Genomic DNA, 21,380 nt, shown 5'->3' on the forward strand with positions numbered 1-21,380 from the left:
GACAGAGACGTAGGCAAAGTTTAAAGTTGCTATTTCCATTAAATCTCGATAATCAGAAAAACGGTGATTTACACCTGCAGCGGAACAAAATTCCGTTCCGCCCAGCGTCTGGCTCGAACCCACAACCCTGGGTTTAAGTGTCTGACGCTCTACCGACTGAGCTAGCCGGCTACCTCGGTGAATACCTGCCGGGTAGCACGTCACACAGTACTCGTTTGGGTTGGGTGGTCCCATACAGAATCTCTCCATGATGCCTAATCTTTTCCTAACGTCACACTCGTCACGTACTTCACTTTTATGTCATAAGCATTTCTGAGAGGTAAAGAAATTGCATGACAACATGCAGAGCTAGTGGCGTCAAAATTAACACACATACTTTATGTGACTCAAAAGCCGAACGAGTTACTTTCCGACGTTGTTTTAGATGTGCAAGTGATAGTCAAAACTCGCTGTGTCGGCACTCTGCCGACCATTTCGCTAGTTAACACCGGTCTTGTTGTGTGTGTTTCAAGCTGAAGAGCATCTCCAAGCAAAAAATGGTCAACAGCAACATTCAGACTGTTTCGTACTGCTCAATTGCTACATTAAAACGTTATGTTTCTTTTTCAGAACTGGAAAAACACAAGCGTGACAGCATTCGAACCTGTAATCTTCACATCCGAAGTCCGACGCCTTATCCATTAGGCCACACGGTCACTGACGACCAACATTTACATGTATACGACTCATCTCGAAACGCTCACACCCCTGAGGATTTGTGTTTTCGTTCTGCACAGCCGCTGCCCCTTGCTCTTTCCCACCCATTCGTTACATTCAACCTCTGACGTGACCGACCAAATATAGACTGAGAAACAAGACCACACACTTTGTGCATTCGGAATCGAAGGCAGGGCGTCCCTCGCCGCATTTGCTACGATTGCCATTTGCTACTTCTGCAGAAGCGGCGGCGACGACGACGACGTTGAATATCGCGAGAGGCTCTGAGATATGTGAGAAATACATCTATAAAATGTAATTCAGACTGCCTCGTCCCACCTTATGCTGTACCGCTTTGGCAAATGCTTTATCTGCGCCATTCGCCTTAATCGCATCTGAGAGTAATTCTTAAAAAAACGCCTGTCGCTAATTGTTCGTCATCACAGGTACTGTTTGCAATACGGCCACGACGCGCAACTGATTTCCAAAATTCATCTTTCTCCTGTGAGGACGGAACTTACGACCCCTGGTTTATTACACCAGTGCTCTACCACAGAGCTAAAGAGGCGCGGCCTAGCGGTACTCTTGGGTACTTCGTCCTTACGGTCGTCTGCATCATCAGACTTTAGCTGACAACACTTCATATTACCGGCTAATATTTGCAGCTATGGCGACAAATTACTGCTTGGCTACACATCTGACACGTAACCGATGTGCTCTCCAAACAACAACACTTGCATTTCAGAACATGTCTTTCACACATGTCTACAAAATCACCTTCACCTTCAAATACAGTTTCCTTGCGACTGACAGAGACGTAGGCAAAGTTTAAAGTTGCTATTTCCATTAAATCTCGATAATCAGAAAAACGGTGATTTACACCTGCAGCGGAACAAAATTCCGTTCCGCCCAGCGTCTGGCTCGAACCCACAACCCTGGGTTTAAGTGTCTGACGCTCTACCGACTGAGCTAGCCGGCTACCTCGGTGAATACCTGCCGGGTAGCACGTCACACAGTACTCGTTTGGGTTGGGTGGTCCCATACAGAATCTCTCCATGATGCCTAATCTTTTCCTAACGTCACACTCGTCACGTACTTCACTTTTATGTCATAAGCATTTCTGAGAGGTAAAGAAATTGCATGACAACATGCAGAGCTAGTGGCGTCAAAATTAACACACATACTTTATGTGACTCAAAAGCCGAACGAGTTACTTTCCGACGTTGTTTTAGATGTGCAAGTGATAGTCAAAACTCGCTGTGTCGGCACTCTGCCGACCATTTCGCTAGTTAACACCGGTCTTGTTGTGTGTGTTTCAAGCTGAAGAGCATCTCCAAGCAAAAAATGGTCAACAGCAACATTCAGACTGTTTCGTACTGCTCAATTGCTACATTAAAACGTTATGTTTCTTTTTCAGAACTGGAAAAACACAAGCGTGACAGCATTCGAACCTGTAATCTTCACATCCGAAGTCCGACGCCTTATCCATTAGGCCACACGGTCACTGACGACCAACATTTACATGTATACGACTCATCTCGAAACGCTCACACCCCTGAGGATTTGTGTTTTCGTTCTGCACAGCCGCTGCCCCTTGCTCTTTCCCACCCATTCGTTACATTCAACCTCTGACGTGACCGACCAAATATAGACTGAGAAACAAGACCACACACTTTGTGCATTCGGAATCGAAGGCAGGGCGTCCCTCGCCGCATTTGCTACGATTGCCATTTGCTACTTCTGCAGAAGCGGCGGCGACGACGACGACGTTGAATATCGCGAGAGGCTCTGAGATATGTGAGAAATACATCTATAAAATGTAATTCAGACTGCCTCGTCCCACCTTATGCTGTACCGCTTTGGCAAATGCTTTATCTGCGCCATTCGCCTTAATCGCATCTGAGAGTAATTCTTAAAAAAACGCCTGTCGCTAATTGTTCGTCATCACAGGTACTGTTTGCAATACGGCCACGACGCGCAACTGATTTCCAAAATTCATCTTTCTCCTGTGAGGACGGAACTTACGACCCCTGGTTTATTACACCAGTGCTCTACCACACAGCTAAAGAGGCGCGGCCTAGCGGTACTCTTGGGTACTTCGTCCTTACGGTCGTCTGCATCATCAGACTTTAGCTGACAACACTTCATATTACCGGCTAATATTTGCAGCTATGGCGACAAATTACTGCTTGGCTACACATCTGACACGTAACCGATGTGCTCTCCAAACAACAACACTTGCATTTCAGAACATGTCTTTCACACATGTCTACAAAATCACCTTCACCTTCAAATACAGTTTCCTTGCGACTGACAGAGACGTAGGCAAAGTTTAAAGTTGCTATTTCCATTAAATCTCGATAATCAGAAAAACGGTGATTTACACCTGCAGCGGAACAAAATTCCGTTCCGCCCAGCGTCTGGCTCGAACCCACAACCCTGGGTTTAAGTGTCTGACGCTCTACCGACTGAGCTAGCCGGCTACCTCGGTGAATACCTGCCGGGTAGCACGTCACACAGTACTCGTTTGGGTTGGGTGGTCCCATACAGAATCTCTCCATGATGCCTAATCTTTTCCTAACGTCACACTCGTCACGTACTTCACTTTTATGTCATAATCATTTCTGAGAGGTAAAGAAATTGCATGACAACATGCAGAGCTAGTGGCGTCAAAATTAACACACATACTTTATGTGACTCAAAAGCCGAACGAGTTACTTTCCGACGTTGTTTTAGATGTGCAAGTGATAGTCAAAACTCGCTGTGTCGGCACTCTGCCGACCATTTCGCTAGTTAACACCGGTCTTGTTGTGTGTGTTTCAAGCTGAAGAGCATCTCCAAGCAAAAAATGGTCAACAGCAACATTCAGACTGTTTCGTACTGCTCAATTGCTACATTAAAACGTTATGTTTCTTTTTCAGAACTGGAAAAACACAAGCGTGACAGCATTCGAACCTGTAATCTTCACATCCGAAGTCCGACGCCTTATCCATTAGGCCACACGGTCACTGACGACCAACATTTACATGTATACGACTCATCTCGAAACGCTCACACCCCTGAGGATTTGTGTTTTCGTTCTGCACAGCCGCTGCCCCTTGCTCTTTCCCACCCATTCGTTACATTCAACCTCTGACGTGACCGACCAAATATAGACTGAGAAACAAGACCACACACTTTGTGCATTCGGAATCGAAGGCAGGGCGTCCCTCGCCGCATTTGCTACGATTGCCATTTGCTACTTCTGCAGAAGCGGCGGCGACGACGACGACGTTGAATATCGCGAGAGGCTCTGAGATATGTGAGAAATACATCTATAAAATGTAATTCAGACTGCCTCGTCCCACCTTATGCTGTACTGCTTTGGCAAATGCTTTATCTGCGCCATTCGCCTTAATCGCATCTGAGAGTAATTCTTAAAAAAACGCCTGTCGCTAATTGTTCGTCATCACAGGTACTGTTTGCAATACGACCACGACGCGCAACTGATTTCCAAAATTCATCTTTCTCCTGTGAGGATGGAACTTACGACCCCTGGTTTATTACACCAGTGCTCTACCACAGAGCTAAAGAGGCGCGGCCTAGCGGTACTCTTGGGTACTTCGTCCTTACGGTCGTCTGCATCATCAGACTTTAGCTGACAACACTTCATATTACCGGCTAATATTTGCAGCTATGGCGACAAATTACTGCTTGGCTACACATCTGACACGTAACCGATGTGCTCTCCAAACAACAACACTTGCATTTCAGAACATGTCTTTCACACATGTCTACAAAATCACCTTCACCTTCAAATACAGTTTCCTTGCGACTGACAGAGACGTAGGCAAAGTTTAAAGTTGCTATTTCCATTAAATCTCGATAATCAGAAAAACGGTGATTTACACCTGCAGCGGAACAAAATTCCGTTCCGCCCAGCGTCTGGCTCGAACCCACAACCCTGGGTTTAAGTGTCTGACGCTCTACCGACTGAGCTAGCCGGCTACCTCGGTGAATACCTGCCGGGTAGCACGTCACACAGTACTCGTTTGGGTTGGGTGGTCCCATACAGAACCTCTCCATGATGCCTAATCTTTTCCTAACGTCACACTCGTCACGTACTTCACTTTTATGTCATAATCATTTCTGAGAGGTAAAGAAATTGCATGACAACATGCAGAGCTAGTGGCGTCAAAATTAACACACATACTTTATGTGACTCAAAAGCCGAACGAGTTACTTTCCGACGTTGTTTTAGATGTGCAAGTGATAGTCAAAACTCGCTGTGTCGGCACTCTGCCGACCATTTCGCTAGTTAACACCGGTCTTGTTGTGTGTGTTTCAAGCTGAAGAGCATCTCCAAGCAAAAAATGGTCAACAGCAACATTCAGACTGTTTCGTACTGCTCAATTGCTACATTAAAACGTTATGTTTCTTTTTCAGAACTGGAAAAACACAAGCGTGACAGCATTCGAACCTGTAATCTTCACATCCGAAGTCCGACGCCTTATCCATTAGGCCACACGGTCACTGACGACCAACATTTACATGTATACGACTCATCTCGAAACGCTCACACCCCTGAGGATTTGTGTTTTCGTTCTGCACAGCCGCTGCCCCTTGCTCTTTCCCACCCATTCGTTACATTCAACCTCTGACGTGACCGACCAAATATAGACTGAGAAACAAGACCACACACTTTGTGCATTCGGAATCGAAGGCAGGGCGTCCCTCGCCGCATTTGCTACGATTGCCATTTGCTACTTCTGCAGAAGCGGCGGCGACGACGACGACGTTGAATATCGCGAGAGGCTCTGAGATATGTGAGAAATACATCTATAAAATGTAATTCAGACTGCCTCGTCCCACCTTATGCTGTACTGCTTTGGCAAATGCTTTATCTGCGCCATTCGCCTTAATCGCATCTGAGAGTAATTCTTAAAAAAACGCCTGTCGCTAATTGTTCGTCATCACAGGTACTGTTTGCAATACGACCACGACGCGCAACTGATTTCCAAAATTCATCTTTCTCCTGTGAGGATGGAACTTACGACCCCTGGTTTATTACACCAGTGCTCTACCACAGAGCTAAAGAGGCGCGGCCTAGGGGTACTCTTGGGTACTTCGTCCTTACGGTCGTCTGCATCATCAGACTTTAGCTGACAACACTTCATATTACCGGCTAATATTTGCAGCTATGGCGACAAATTACTGCTTGGCTACACATCTGACACGTAACCGATGTGCTCTCCAAACAACAACACTTGCATTTCAGAACATGTCTTTCACACATGTCTACAAAATCACCTTCACCTTCAAATACAGTTTCCTTGCGACTGACAGAGACGTAGGCAAAGTTTAAAGTTGCTATTTCCATTAAATCTCGATAATCAGAAAAACGGTGATTTACACCTGCAGCGGAACAAAATTCCGTTCCGCCCAGCGTCTGGCTCGAACCCACAACCCTGGGTTTAAGTGTCTGACGCTCTACCGACTGAGCTAGCAGGCTACCTCGGTGAATACCTGCCGGGTAGCACGTCACACAGTACTCGTTTGGGTTGGGTGGTCCCATACAGAATCTCTCCATGATGCCTAATCTTTTCCTAACGTCACACTCGTCACGTACTTCACTTTTATGTCATAATCATTTCTGAGAGGTAAAGAAATTGCATGACAACATGCAGAGCTAGTGGCGTCAAAATTAACACACATACTTTATGTGACTCAAAAGCCGAACGAGTTACTTTCCGACGTTGTTTTAGATGTGCAAGTGATAGTCAAAACTCGCTGTGTCGGCACTCTGCCGACCATTTCGCTAGTTAACACCGGTCTTGTTGTGTGTGTTTCAAGCTGAAGAGCATCTCCAAGCAAAAAATGGTCAACAGCAACATTCAGACTGTTTCGTACTGCTCAATTGCTACATTAAAACGTTATGTTTCTTTTTCAGAACTGGAAAAACACAAGCGTGACAGCATTCGAACCTGTAATCTTCACATCCGAAGTCCGACGCCTTATCCATTAGGCCACACGGTCACTGACGACCAACATTTACATGTATACGACTCATCTCGAAACGCTCACACCCCTGAGGATTTGTGTTTTCGTTCTGCACAGCCGCTGCCCCTTGCTCTTTCCCACCCATTCGTTACATTCAACCTCTGACGTGACCGACCAAATATAGACTGAGAAACAAGACCACACACTTTGTGCATTCGGAATCGAAGGCAGGGCGTCCCTCGCCGCATTTGCTACGATTGCCATTTGCTACTTCTGCAGAAGCGGCGGCGGCGGCGGCGACGACGACGACGACGTTGAATATCGCGAGAGGCTCTGAGATATGTGAGAAATACATCTATAAAATGTAATTCAGACTGCCTCGTCCCACCTTATGCTGTACCGCTTTGGCAAATGCTTTATCTGCGCCATTCGCCTTAATCGCATCTGAGAGTAATTCTTAAAAAAACGCCTGTCGCTAATTGTTCGTCATCACAGGTACTGTTTGCAATACGGCCACGACGCGCAACTGATTTCCAAAATTCATCTTTCTCCTGTGAGGACGGAACTTACGACCCCTGGTTTATTACACCAGTGCTCTACCACAGAGCTAAAGAGGCGCGGCCTAGCGGTACTCTTGGGTACTTCGTCCTTACGGTCGTCTGCATCATCACACTTTAGCTGACAACACTTCATATTACCGGCTAATATTTGCAGCTATGGCGACAAATTACTGCTTGGCTACACATCTGACACGTAACCGATGTGCTCTCCAAACAACAACACTTGCATTTCAGAACATGTCTTTCACACATGTCTACAAAATCACCTTCACCTTCAAATACAGTTTCCTTGCGACTGACAGAGACGTAGGCAAAGTTTAAAGTTGCTATTTCCATTAAATCTCGATAATCAGAAAAACGGTGATTTACACCTGCAGCGGAACAAAATTCCGTTCCGCCCAGCGTCTGGCTCGAACCCACAACCCTGGGTTTAAGTGTCTGACGCTCTACCGACTGAGCTAGCCGGCTACCTCGGTGAATACCTGCCGGGTAGCACGTCACACAGTACTCGTTTGGGTTGGGTGGTCCCATACAGAATCTCTCCATGATGCCTAATCTTTTCCTAACGTCACACTCGTCACGTACTTCACTTTTATGTCATAATCATTTCTGAGAGGTAAAGAAATTGCATGACAACATGCAGAGCTAGTGGCGTCAAAATTAACACACATACTTTATGTGACTCAAAAGCCGAACGAGTTACTTTCCGACGTTGTTTTAGATGTGCAAGTGATAGTCAAAACTCGCTGTGTCGGCACTCTGCCGACCATTTCGCTAGTTAACACCGGTCTTGTTGTGTGTGTTTCAAGCTGAAGAGCATCTCCAAGCAAAAAATGGTCAACAGCAACATTCAGACTGTTTCGTACTGCTCAATTGCTACATTAAAACGTTATGTTTCTTTTTCAGAACTGGAAAAACACAAGCGTGACAGCATTCGAACCTGTAATCAGCACATCCGAAGTCCGACGCCTTATCCATTAGGCCACACGGTCACTGACGACCAACATTTACATGTATACGACTCATCTCGAAACGCTCACACCCCTGAGGATTTGTGTTTTCGTTCTGCACAGCCGCTGCCCCTTGCTCTTTCCCACCCATTCGTTACATTCAACCTCTGACGTGACCGACCAAATATAGACTGAGAAACAAGACCACACACTTTGTGCATTCGGAATCGAAGGCAGGGCGTCCCTCGCCGCATTTGCTACGATTGCCATTTGCTACTTCTGCAGAAGCGGCGGCGGCGGCGACGACGACGACGACGACGACGTTGAATATCGCGAGAGGCTCTGAGATATGTGAGAAATACATCTATAAAATGTAATTCAGACTGCCTCGTCCCACCTTATGCTGTACCGCTTTGGCAAATGCTTTATCTGCGCCATTCGCCTTAATCGCATCTGAGAGTAATTCTTAAAAAAACGCCTGTCGCTAATTGTTCGTCATCACAGGTACTGTTTGCAATACGGCCACGACGCGCAACTGATTTCCAAAATTCATCTTTCTCCTGTGAGGACGGAACTTACGACCCCTGGTTTATTACACCAGTGCTCTACCACAGAGCTAAAGAGGCGCGGCCTAGCGGTACTCTTGGGTACTTCGTCCTTACGGTCGTCTGCATCATCACACTTTAGCTGACAACACTTCATATTACCGGCTAATATTTGCAGCTATGGCGACAAATTACTGCTTGGCTACACATCTGACACGTAACCGATGTGCTCTCCAAACAACAACACTTGCATTTCAGAACATGTCTTTCACACATGTCTACAAAATCACCTTCACCTTCAAATACAGTTTCCTTGCGACTGACAGAGACGTAGGCAAAGTTTAAAGTTGCTATTTCCATTAAATCTCGATAATCAGAAAAACGGTGATTTACACCTGCAGCGGAACAAAATTCCGTTCCGCCCAGCGTCTGGCTCGAACCCACAACCCTGGGTTTAAGTGTCTGACGCTCTACCGACTGAGCTAGCCGGCTACCTCGGTGAATACCTGCCGGGTAGCACGTCACACAGTACTCGTTTGGGTTGGGTGGTCCCATACAGAATCTCTCCATGATGCCTAATCTTTTCCTAACGTCACACTCGTCACGTACTTCACTTTTATGTCATAATCATTTCTGAGAGGTAAAGAAATTGCATGACAACATGCAGAGCTAGTGGCGTCAAAATTAACACACATACTTTATGTGACTCAAAAGCCGAACGAGTTACTTTCCGACGTTGTTTTAGATGTGCAAGTGATAGTCAAAACTCGCTGTGTCGGCACTCTGCCGACCATTTCGCTAGTTAACACCGGTCTTGTTGTGTGTGTTTCAAGCTGAAGAGCATCTCCAAGCAAAAAATGGTCAACAGCAACATTCAGACTGTTTCGTACTGCTCAATTGCTACATTAAAACGTTATGTTTCTTTTTCAGAACTGGAAAAACACAAGCGTGACAGCATTCGAACCTGTAATCAGCACATCCGAAGTCCGACGCCTTATCCATTAGGCCACACGGTCACTGACGACCAACATTTACATGTATACGACTCATCTCGAAACGCTCACACCCCTGAGGATTTGTGTTTTCGTTCTGCACAGCCGCTGCCCCTTGCTCTTTCCCACCCATTCGTTACATTCAACCTCTGACGTGACCGACCAAATATAGACTGAGAAACAAGACCACACACTTTGTGCATTCGGAATCGAAGGCAGGGCGTCCCTCGCCGCATTTGCTACGATTGCCATTTGCTACTTCTGCAGAAGCGGCGGCGGCGACGACGACGACGACGACGACGACGACGACGACGACGACGTTGAATATCGCGAGAGGCTCTGAGATATGTGAGAAATACATCTATAAAATGTAATTCAGACTGCCTCGTCCCACCTTATGCTGTAACGCTTTGGCAAATGCTTTATCTGCGCCATTCGCCTTAATCGCATCTGAGAGTAATTCTTAAAAAAACGCCTGTCGCTAATTGTTCGTCATCACAGGTACTGTTTGCAATACGGCCACGACGCGCAACTGATTTCCAAAATTCATCTTTTTCCTGTGAGGACGGAACTTACGACCCCTGGTTTATTACACCAGTGCTCTACCACAGAGCTAAAGAGGCGCGGCCTAGCGGTACTCTTGGGTACTTCGTCCTTACGGTCGTCTGCATCATCAGACTTTAGCTGACAACACTTCATATTACCGGCTAATATTTGCAGCTATGGCGACAAATTACTGCTTGGCTACACATCTGACACGTAACCGATGTGCTCTCCAAACAACAACACTTGCATTTCAGAACATGTCTTTCACACATGTCTACAAAATCACCTTCACCTTCAAATACAGTTTCCTTGCGACTGACAGAGACGTAGGCAAAGTTTAAAGTTGCTATTTCCATTAAATCTCGATAATCAGAAAAACGGTGATTTACACCTGCAGCGGAACAAAATTCCGTTCCGCCCAGCGTCTGGCTCGAACCCACAACCCTGGGTTTAAGTGTCTGACGCTCTACCGACTGAGCTAGCCGGCTACCTCGGTGAATACCTGCCGGGTAGCACGTCACACAGTACTCGTTTGGGTTGCGTGGTCCCATACAGAATCTCTCCATGATGCCTAATCTTTTCCTAACGTCACACTCGTCACGTACTTCACTTTTATGTCATAATCATTTCTGAGAGGTAAAGAAATTGCATGACAACATGCAGAGCTAGTGGCGTCAAAATTAACACACATACTTTATGTGACTCAAAAGCCGAACGAGTTACTTTCCGACGTTGTTTTAGATGTGCAAGTGATAGTCAAAACTCGCTGTGTCGGCACTCTGCCGACCATTTCGCTAGTTAACACCGGTCTTGTTGTGTGTGTTTCAAGCTGAAGAGCATCTCCAAGCAAAAAATGGTCAACAGCAACATTCAGACTGTTTCGTACTGCTCAATTGCTACATTAAAACGTTATGTTTCTTTTTCAGAACTGGAAAAACACAAGCGTGACAGCATTCGAACCTGTAATCAGCACATCCGAAGTCCGACGCCTTATCCATTAGGCCACACGGTCACTGACGACCAACATTTACATGTATACGACTCATCTCGAAACGCTCACACCCCTGAGGATTTGTGTTTTCGTTCTGCACAGCCGCTGCCCCTTGCTCTTTCCCACCCATTCGTTACATTCAACCTCTGACGTGACCGACCAAATATAGACTGAGAAACAAGACCACACACTTTGTGCATTCGGAATCGAAGGCAGGGCGTCCCTCGCCGCATTTGCTACGATTGCCATTTGCTACTTCTGCAGAAGCGGCGGCGGCGGCGACGACGACGACGACGACGACGACGACGACGACGACGACGACGACGACGTTGAATATCGCGAGAGGCTCTGAGATATGTGAGAAATACATCTATAAAATGTAATTCAGACCGCCTCGTCCCACCTTATGCTGTACCGCTTTGGCAAATGCTTTATCTGCGCCATTCGCCTTAATCGCATCTGAGAGTAATTCTTAAAAAAACGCCTGTAGCTAATTGTTCGTCATCACAGGTACTGTTTGCAATACGGCCACGACGCGCAACTGATTTCCAAAATTCATCTTTCTCCTGTGAGGACGGAACTTACGACCCCTGGTTTATTACACCAGTGCTCTACCACAGAGCTAAAGAGGCGCGGCCTAGCGGTACTCTTGGGTACTTCGTCCTTACGGTCGTCTGCATCATCACACTTTAGCTGACAACACTTCATATTACCGGCTAATATTTGCAGCTATGGCGACAAATTACTGCTTGGCTACACATCTGACACGTAACCGATGTGCTCTCCAAACAACAACACTTGCATTTCAGAACATGTCTTTCACACATGTCTACAAAATCACCTTCACCTTCAAATACAGTTTCCTTGCGACTGACAGAGACGTAGGCAAAGTTTAAAGTTGCTATTTCCATTAAATCTCGATAATCAGAAAAACGGTGATTTACACCTGCAGCGGAACAAAATTCCGTTCCGCCCAGCGTCTGGCTCGAACCCACAACCCTGGGTTTAAGTGTCTGACGCTCTACCGACTGAGCTAGCCGGCTACCTCGGTGAATACCTGCCGGGTAGTACGTCACACAGTACTCGTTTGGGTTGGGTGGTCCCATACAGAATCTCTCCATGATGCCTAATCTTTTCCTAACGTCACACTCGTCACGTACTTCACTTTTATGTCATAATCATTTCTGAGAGGTAAAGAAATTGCATGACAACATGCAGAGCTAGTGGCGTCAAAATTAACACACATACTTTATGTGACTCAAAAGCCGAACGAGTTACTTTCCGACGTTGTTTTAGATGTGCAAGTGATAGTCAAAACTCGCTGTGTCGGCACTCTGCCGACCATTTCGCTAGTTAACACCGGTCTTGTTGTGTGTGTTTCAAGCTGAAGAGCATCTCCAAGCAAAAAATGGTCAACAGCAACATTCAGACTGTTTCGTACTGCTCAATTGCTACATTAAAACGTTATGTTTCTTTTTCAGAACTGGAAAAACACAAGCGTGACAGCATTCGAACCTGTAATCAGCACATCCGAAGTCCGACGCCTTATCCATTAGGCCACACGGTCACTGACGACCAACATTTACATGTATACGACTCATCTCGAAACGCTCACACCCCTGAGGATTTGTGTTTTCGTTCTGCACAGCCGCTGCCCCTTGCTCTTTCCCACCCATTCGTTACATTCAACCTCTGACGTGACCGACCAAATATAGACTGAGAAACAAGACCACACACTTTGTGCATTCGGAATCGAAGGCAGGGCGTCCCTCGCCGCATTTGCTACGATTGCCATTTGCTACTTCTGCAGAAGCGGCGGCGACGACGACGACGACGACGACGACGACGACGACGACGACGACGACGACGTTGAATATCGCGAGAGGCTCTGAGATATGTGAGAAATACATCTATAAAATGTAATTCAGACTGCCTCGTCCCACCTTATGCTGTAACGCTTTGGCAAATGCTTTATCTGCGCCATTCGCCTTAATCGCATCTGAGAGTAATTCTTAAAAAAACGCCTGTCGCTAATTGTTCGTCATCACAGGTACTGTTTGCAATACGGCCACGACGCGCAACTGATTTCCAAAATTCATCTTTTTCCTGTGAGGACGGAACTTACGACCCCTGGTTTATTACACCAGTGCTCTACCACAGAGCTAAAGAGGCGCGGCCTAGCGGTACTCTTGGGTACTTCGTCCTTACGGTCGTCTGCATCATCAGACTTTAGCTGACAACACTTCATATTACCGGCTAATATTTGCAGCTATGGCGACAAATTACTGCTTGGCTACACATCTGACACGTAACCGATGTGCTCTCCAAACAACAACACTTGCATTTCAGAACATGTCTTTCACACATGTCTACAAAATCACCTTCACCTTCAAATACAGTTTCCTTGCGACTGACAGAGACGTAGGCAAAGTTTAAAGTTGCTATTTCCATTAAATCGCGATAATCAGAAAAACGGTGATTTACACCTGCAGCGGAACAAAATTCCGTTCCGCCCAGCGTCTGGCTCGAACCCACAACCCTGGGTTTAAGTGTCTGACGCTCTACCGACTGAGCTAGCCGGCTACCTCGGTGAATACCTGCCGGGTAGCACGTCACACAGTACTCGTTTGGGTTGGGTGGTCCCATACAGAATCTCTCCATGATGCCTAATCTTTTCCTAACGTCACACTCGTCACGTACTTCACTTTTATGTCATAATCATTTCTGAGAGGTAAAGAAATTGCATGACAACATGCAGAGCTAGTGGCGTCAAAATTAACACACATACTTTATGTGACTCAAAAGCCGAACGAGTTACTTTCCGACGTTGTTTTAGATGTGCAAGTGATAGTCAAAACTCGCTGTGTCGGCACTCTGCCGACCATTTCGCTAGTTAACACCGGTCTTGTTGTGTGTGTTTCAAGCTGAAGAGCATCTCCAAGCAAAAAATGGTCAACAGCAACATTCAGACTGTTTCGTACTGCTCAATTGCTACATTAAAACGTTATGTTTCTTTTTCAGAACTGGAAAAACACAAGCGTGACAGCATTCGAACCTGTAATCAGCACATCCGAAGTCCGACGCCTTATCCATTAGGCCACACGGTCACTGACGACCAACATTTACATGTATACGACTCATCTCGAAACGCTCACACCCCTGAGGATTTGTGTTTTCGTTCTGCACAGCCGCTGCCCCTTGCTCTTTCCCACCCATTCGTTACATTCAACCTCTGACGTGACCGACCAAATATAGACTGAGAAACAAGACCACACACTTTGTGCATTCGGAATCGAAGGCAGGGCGTCCCTCGCCGCATTTGCTACGATTGCCATTTGCTACTTCTGCAGAAGCGGCGGCGGCGGCGACGACGACGACGACGACGACGACGACGACGACGACGACGACGACGACGACGACGTTGAATATCGCGAGAGGCTCTGAGATATGTGAGAAATACATCTATAAAATGTAATTCAGACTGCCTCGTCCCACCTTATGCTGTAACGCTTTGGCAAATGCTTTATCTGCGCCATTCGCCTTAATCGCATCTGAGAGTAATTCTTAAAAAAACGCCTGTCGCTAATTGTTCGTCATCACAGGTACTGTTTGCAATACGGCCACGACGCGCAACTGATTTCCAAAATTCATCTTTTTCCTGTGAGGACGGAACTTACGACCCCTGGTTTATTACACCAGTGCTCTACCACAGAGCTAAAGAGGCGCGGCCTAGCGGTACTCTTGGGTACTTCGTCCTTACGGTCGTCTGCATCATCAGACTTTAGCTGACAACACTTCATATTACCGGCTAATATTTGCAGCTATGGCGACAAATTACTGCTTGGCTACACATCTGACACGTAACCGATGTGCTCTCCAAACAACAACACTTGCATTTCAGAACATGTCTTTCACACATGTCTACAAAATCACCTTCACCTTCAAATACAGTTTCCTTGCGACTGACAGAGACGTAGGCAAAGTTTAAAGTTGCTATTTCCATTAAATCTCGATAATCAGAAAAACGGTGATTTACACCTGCAGCGGAACAAAATTCCGTTCCGCCCAGCGTCTGGCTCGAACCCACAACCCTGGGTTTAAGTGTCTGACGCTCTACCGACTGAGCTAGCCGGCTACCTCGGTGAATACCTGCCGGGTAGTACGTCACACAGTACTCGTTTGGGTTGGGTGGTCCCATACAGAATCTCTCCATGATGCCTAATCTTTTCCTAACGTCACACTCGTCACGTACTTCACTTTTATGTCATAATCATTTCTGAGAGGTAAAGAAATTGCATGACAACATGCAGAGCTAGTGGCGTCAAAATTAACACACATACTTTATGTGACTCAAAAGCCGAACGAGTTACTTTCCGACGTTGTTTTAGATGTGCAAGTGATAGTCAAAACTCGCTGTGTCGGCACTCTGCCGACCATTTCGCTAGTTAACACCGGTCTTGTTGTGTGTGTTTCAAGCTGAAGAGCATCTCCAAGCAAAAAATGGTCAACAGCAACATTCAGACTGTTTCGTACTACTCAATTGCTACATTAAAACGTTATGTTTCTTTTTCAGAACTGGAAAAACACAAGCGTGACAGCATTCGAACCTGTAATCAGCACATCCGAAGTCCGACGCCTTATCCATTAGGCCACACGGTCACTGACGACCAACATTTACATGTATACGACTCATCTCGAAACGCTCACACCCCTGAGGATTTGTGTTTTCGTTCTGCACAGCCGCTGCCCCTTGCTCTTTCCCACCCATTCGTTACATTCAACCTCTGACGTGACCGACCAAATATAGACTGAGAAACAAGACCACACACTTTGTGCATTCGGAATCGAAGGCAGGGCGTCCCTCGCCGCATTTGCTACGATTGCCATTTGCTACTTCTGCAGAAGCGGCGGCGGCGACGACGACGACGACGACGACGACGACGACGACGACGACGACGACGACGACGACGACGTTGAATATCGCGAGAGGCTCTGAGATATGTGAGAAATACATCTATAAAATGTAATTCAGACTGCCTCGTCCCACCTTATGCTGTAACGCTTTGGCAAATGCTTTATCTGCGCCATTCGCCTTAATCGCATCTGAGAGTAATTCTTAAAAAAACGCCTGTCGCTAATTGTTCGTCATCACAGGTACTGTTTGCAATACGGCCACGACGCGCAACTGATTTCCAAAATTCATCTTTTTCCTGTGAGGACGGAACTTACGACCCCTGGTTTATTACACCAGTGCTCTACCACAGAGCTAAAGAGGCGCGGCCTAGCGGTACTCTTGGGTACTTCGTCCTTACGGTCGTCTGCATCATCAGACTTTAGCTGACAACACTTCATATTACCGGCTAATATTTGCAGCTATGGCGACAAATTACTGCTTGGCTACACATCTGACACGTAACCGATGTGCTCTCCAAACAACAACACTTGCATTTCAGAACATGTCTTTCACACATGTCTACAAAATCACCTTCACCTTCAAATACAGTTTCCTTGCGACTGACAGAGACGTAGGCAAAGTTTAAAGTTGCTATTTCCATTAAATCTCGATAATCAGAAAAACGGTGATTTACACCTGCAGCGGAACAAAATTCCGTTCCGCCCAGCGTCTGGCTCGAACCCACAACCCTGGGTTTAAGTGTCTGACGCTCTACCGACTGAGCTAGCCGGCTACCTCGGTGAATACCTGCCGGGTAGCACGTCACACAGTACTCGTTTGGGTTGCGTGGTCCCATACAGAATCTCTCCATGATGCCTAATCTTTTCCTAACGTCACACTCGTCACGTACTTCACTTTTATGTCATAATCATTTCTGAGAGGTAAAGAAATTGCATGACAACATGCAGAGCTAGTGGCGTCAAAATTAACACACATACTTTATGTGACTCAAAAGCCGAACGAGTTACTTTCCGACGTTGTTTTAGATGTGCAAGTGATAGTCAAAACTCGCTGTGTCGGCACTCTGCCGACCATTTCGCTAGTTAACACCGGTCTTGTTGTGTGTGTTTCAAGCTGAAGAGCATCTCCAAGCAAAAAATGGTCAACAGCAACATTCAGACTGTTTCGTACTGCTCAATTGCTACATTAAAACGTTATGTTTCTTTTTCAGAACTGGAAAAACACAAGCGTGACAGCATTCGAACCTGTAATCTTCACATCCGAAGTCCGACGCCTTATCCATTAGGCCACACGGTCACTGACGACCAACATTTACATGTATACGACTCATCTCGAAACGCTCACACCCCTGAGGATTTGTGTTTTCGTTCTGCACAGCCGCTGCCCCTTGCTCTTTCCCACCCATTCGTTACATTCAACCTCTGACGTGACCGACCAAATATAGACTGAGAAACAAGACCACACACTTTGTGCATTCGGAATCGAAGGCAGGGCGTCCCTCGCCGCATTTGCTACGATTGCCATTTGCTACTTCTGCAGAAGCGGCGGCGGCGACGACGACGACGACGACGACGACGACGACGACGACGACGACGACGTTGAATATCGCGAGAGGCTCTGAGATATGTGAGAAATACATCTATAAAATGTAATTCAGACTGCCTCGTCCCACCTTATGCTGTAACGCTTTGGCAAATGCTTTATCTGCGCCATTCGCCTTAATCGCATCTGAGAGTAATTCTTAAAAAAACGCCTGTCGCTAATTGTTCGTCATCACAGGTACTGTTTGCAATACGGCCACGACGCGCAACTGATTTCCAAAATTCATCTTTTTCCTGTGAGGACGGAACTTACGACCCCTGGTTTATTACACCAGTGCTCTACCACAGAGCTAAAGAGGCGCGGCCTAGCGGTACTCTTGGGTACTTCGTCCTTACGGTCGTCTGCATCATCAGACTTTAGCTGACAACACTTCATATTACCGGCTAATATTTGCAGCTATGGCGACAAATTACTGCTTGGCTACACATCTGACACGTAACCGATGTGCTCTCCAAACAACAACACTTGCATTTCAGAACATGTCTTTCACACATGTCTACAAAATCACCTTCACCTTCAAATACAGTTTCCTTGCGACTGACAGAGACGTAGGCAAAGTTTAAAGTTGCTATTTCCATTAAATCTCGATAATCAGAAAAACGGTGATTTACACCTGCAGCGGAACAAAATTCCGTTCCGCCCAGCGTCTGGCTCGAACCCACAACCCTGGGTTTAAGTGTCTGACGCTCTACCGACTGAGCTAGCCGGCTACCTCGGTGAATACCTGCCGGGTAGCACGTCACACAGTACTCGTTTGGGTTGGGTGGTCCCATACAGAATCTCTCCATGATGCCTAATCTTTTCCTAACGTCACACTCGTCACGTACTTCACTTTTATGTCATAATCATTTCTGAGAGGTAAAGAAATTGCATGACAACATGCAGAGCTAGTGGCGTCAAAATTAACACACATACTTTATGTGACTCAAAAGCCGAACGAGTTACTTTCCGACGTTGTTTTAGATGTGCAAGTGATAGTCAAAACTCGCTGTGTCGGCACTCTGCCGACCATTTCGCTAGTTAACACCGGTCTTGTTGTGTGTGTTTCAAGCTGAAGAGCATCTCCAAGCAAAAAATGGTCAACAGCAACATTCAGACTGTTTCGTACTGCTCAATTGCTACATTAAAACGTTATGTTTCTTTTTCAGAACTGGAAAAACACAAGCGTGACAGCATTCGAACCTGTAATCAGCACATCCGAAGTCCGACGCCTTATCCATTAGGCCACACGGTCACTGACGACCAACATTTACATGTATACGACTCATCTCGAAACGCTCACACCCCTGAGGATTTGTGTTTTCGTTCTGCACAGCCGCTGCCCCTTGCTCTTTCCCACCCATTCGTTACATTCAACCTCTGACGTGACCGACCAAATATAGACTGAGAAACAAGACCACACACTTTGTGCATTCGGAATCGAAGGCAGGGCGTCCCTCGCCGCATTTGCTACGATTGCCATTTGCTACTTCTGCAGAAGCGGCGGCGGCGGCGGCGACGACGACGACGACGACGACGACGTTGAATATCGCGAGAGGCTCTGAGATATGTGAGAAATACATCTATAAAATGTAATTCAGACTGCCTCGTCCCACCTTATGCTGTGACGCTTTGGCAAATGCTTTATCTGCGCCATTCGCCTTAATCGCATCTGAGAGTAATTCTTAAAAAAACGCCTGTCGCTAATTGTTCGTCATCACAGGTACTGTTTGCAATACGGCCACGACGCGCAACTGATTTCCAAAATTCATCTTTCTCCTGTGAGGATGGAACTTACGACCCCTGGTTTATTACACCAGTGCTCTACCACAGAGCTAAAGAGGCGCGGCCTAGCGGTACTCTTGGGTACTTCGTCCTTACGGTCGTCTGCATCATCAGACTTTAGCTGACAACACTTCATATTACCGGCTAATATTTGCAGCTATGGCGACAAATTACTGCTTGGCTACACATCTGACACGTAACCGATGTGCTCTCCAAACAACAACACTTGCATTTCAGAACATGTCTTTCACACATGTCTACAAAATCACCTTCACCTTCAAATACAGTTTCCTTGCGACTGACAGAGACGTAGGCAAAGTTTAAAGTTGCTATTTCCATTAAATCTCGATAATCAGAAAAACGGTGATTTACACCTGCAGCGGAACAAAATTCCGTTCCGCCCAGCGTCTGGCTCGAACCCACAACCCTGGGTTTAAGTGTCTGACGCTCTACCGACTGAGCTAGCCGGCTACCTCGGTGAATACCTGCCGGGTAGCACGTCACACAGTACTCGTTTGGGTTGGGTGGTCCCATACAGAATCTCTCCATGATGCCTAATCTTTTCCTAACGTCACACTCGTCACGTACTTCACTTTTATGTCATAATCATTTCTGAGAGGTAAAGAAATTGCATGACAACATGCAGAGCTAGTGGCGTCAAAATTAACACACATACTTTATGTGACTCAAAAGCCGAACGAGTTACTTTCCGACGTTGTTTTAGATGTGCAAGTGATAGTCAAAACTCGCTGTGTCGGCACTCTGCCGACCATTTCGCTAGTTAACACCGGTCTTGTTGTGTGTGTTTCAAGCTGAAGAGCATCTCCAAGCAAAAAATGGTCAACAGCAACATTCAGACTGTTTCGTACTGCTCAATTGCTACATTAAAACGTTATGTTTCTTTTTCAGAACTGGAAAAACACAAGCGTGACAGCATTCGAACCTGTAATCTTCACATCCGAAGTCCGACGCCTTATCCATTAGGCCACACGGTCACTGACGACCAACATTTACATGTATACGACTCATCTCGAAACGCTCACACCCCTGAGGATTTGTGTTTTCGTTCTGCACAGCCGCTGCCCCTTGCTCTTTCCCACCCATTCGTTACATTCAACCTCTGACGTGACCGACCAAATATAGACTGAGAAACAAGACCACACACTTTGTGCATTCGGAATCGAAGGCAGGGCGTCCCTCGCCGCATTTGCTACGATTGCCATTTGCTACTTCTGCAGAAGCGGCGGCGGCGACGACGACGACGACGACGACGACGACGACGACGACGACGTTGAATATCGCGAGAGGCTCTGAGATATGTGAGAAATACATCTATAAAATGTAATTCAGACTGCCTCGTCCCACCTTATGCTGTGACGCTTTAGCAAATGCTTTATCTGCGCCATTCGCCTTAATCGCATCTGAGAGTAATTCTTAAAAAAACGCCTGTCGCTAATTGTTCGTCATCACAGGTACTGTTTGCAATACGGCCACGACGCGCAACTGATTTCCAAAATTCATCTTTCTCCTGTGAGGACGGAACTTACGACCCCTGGTTTATTACACCAGTGCTCTACCACAGAGCTAAAGAGGCGCGGCCTAGCGGTACTCTTGGGTACTTCGTCCTTACGGTCGTCTGCATCATCAGACTTTAGCTGACAACACTTCATATTACCGGCTAATATTTGCAGCTATGGCGACAAATTACTGCTTGGCTACACATCTGACACGTAACCGATGTGCTCTCCAAACAACAACACTTGCATTTCAGAACATGTCTTTCACACATGTCTACAAAATCACCTTCACCTTCAAATACAGTTTCCTTGCGACTGACAGA

The sequence above is a fragment of the Schistocerca gregaria genome, chromosome 3 (genome assembly GCF_023897955.1).
Source record: "Schistocerca gregaria isolate iqSchGreg1 chromosome 3, iqSchGreg1.2, whole genome shotgun sequence".
NCBI lineage: Eukaryota > Metazoa > Arthropoda > Insecta > Orthoptera > Acrididae > Schistocerca > Schistocerca gregaria.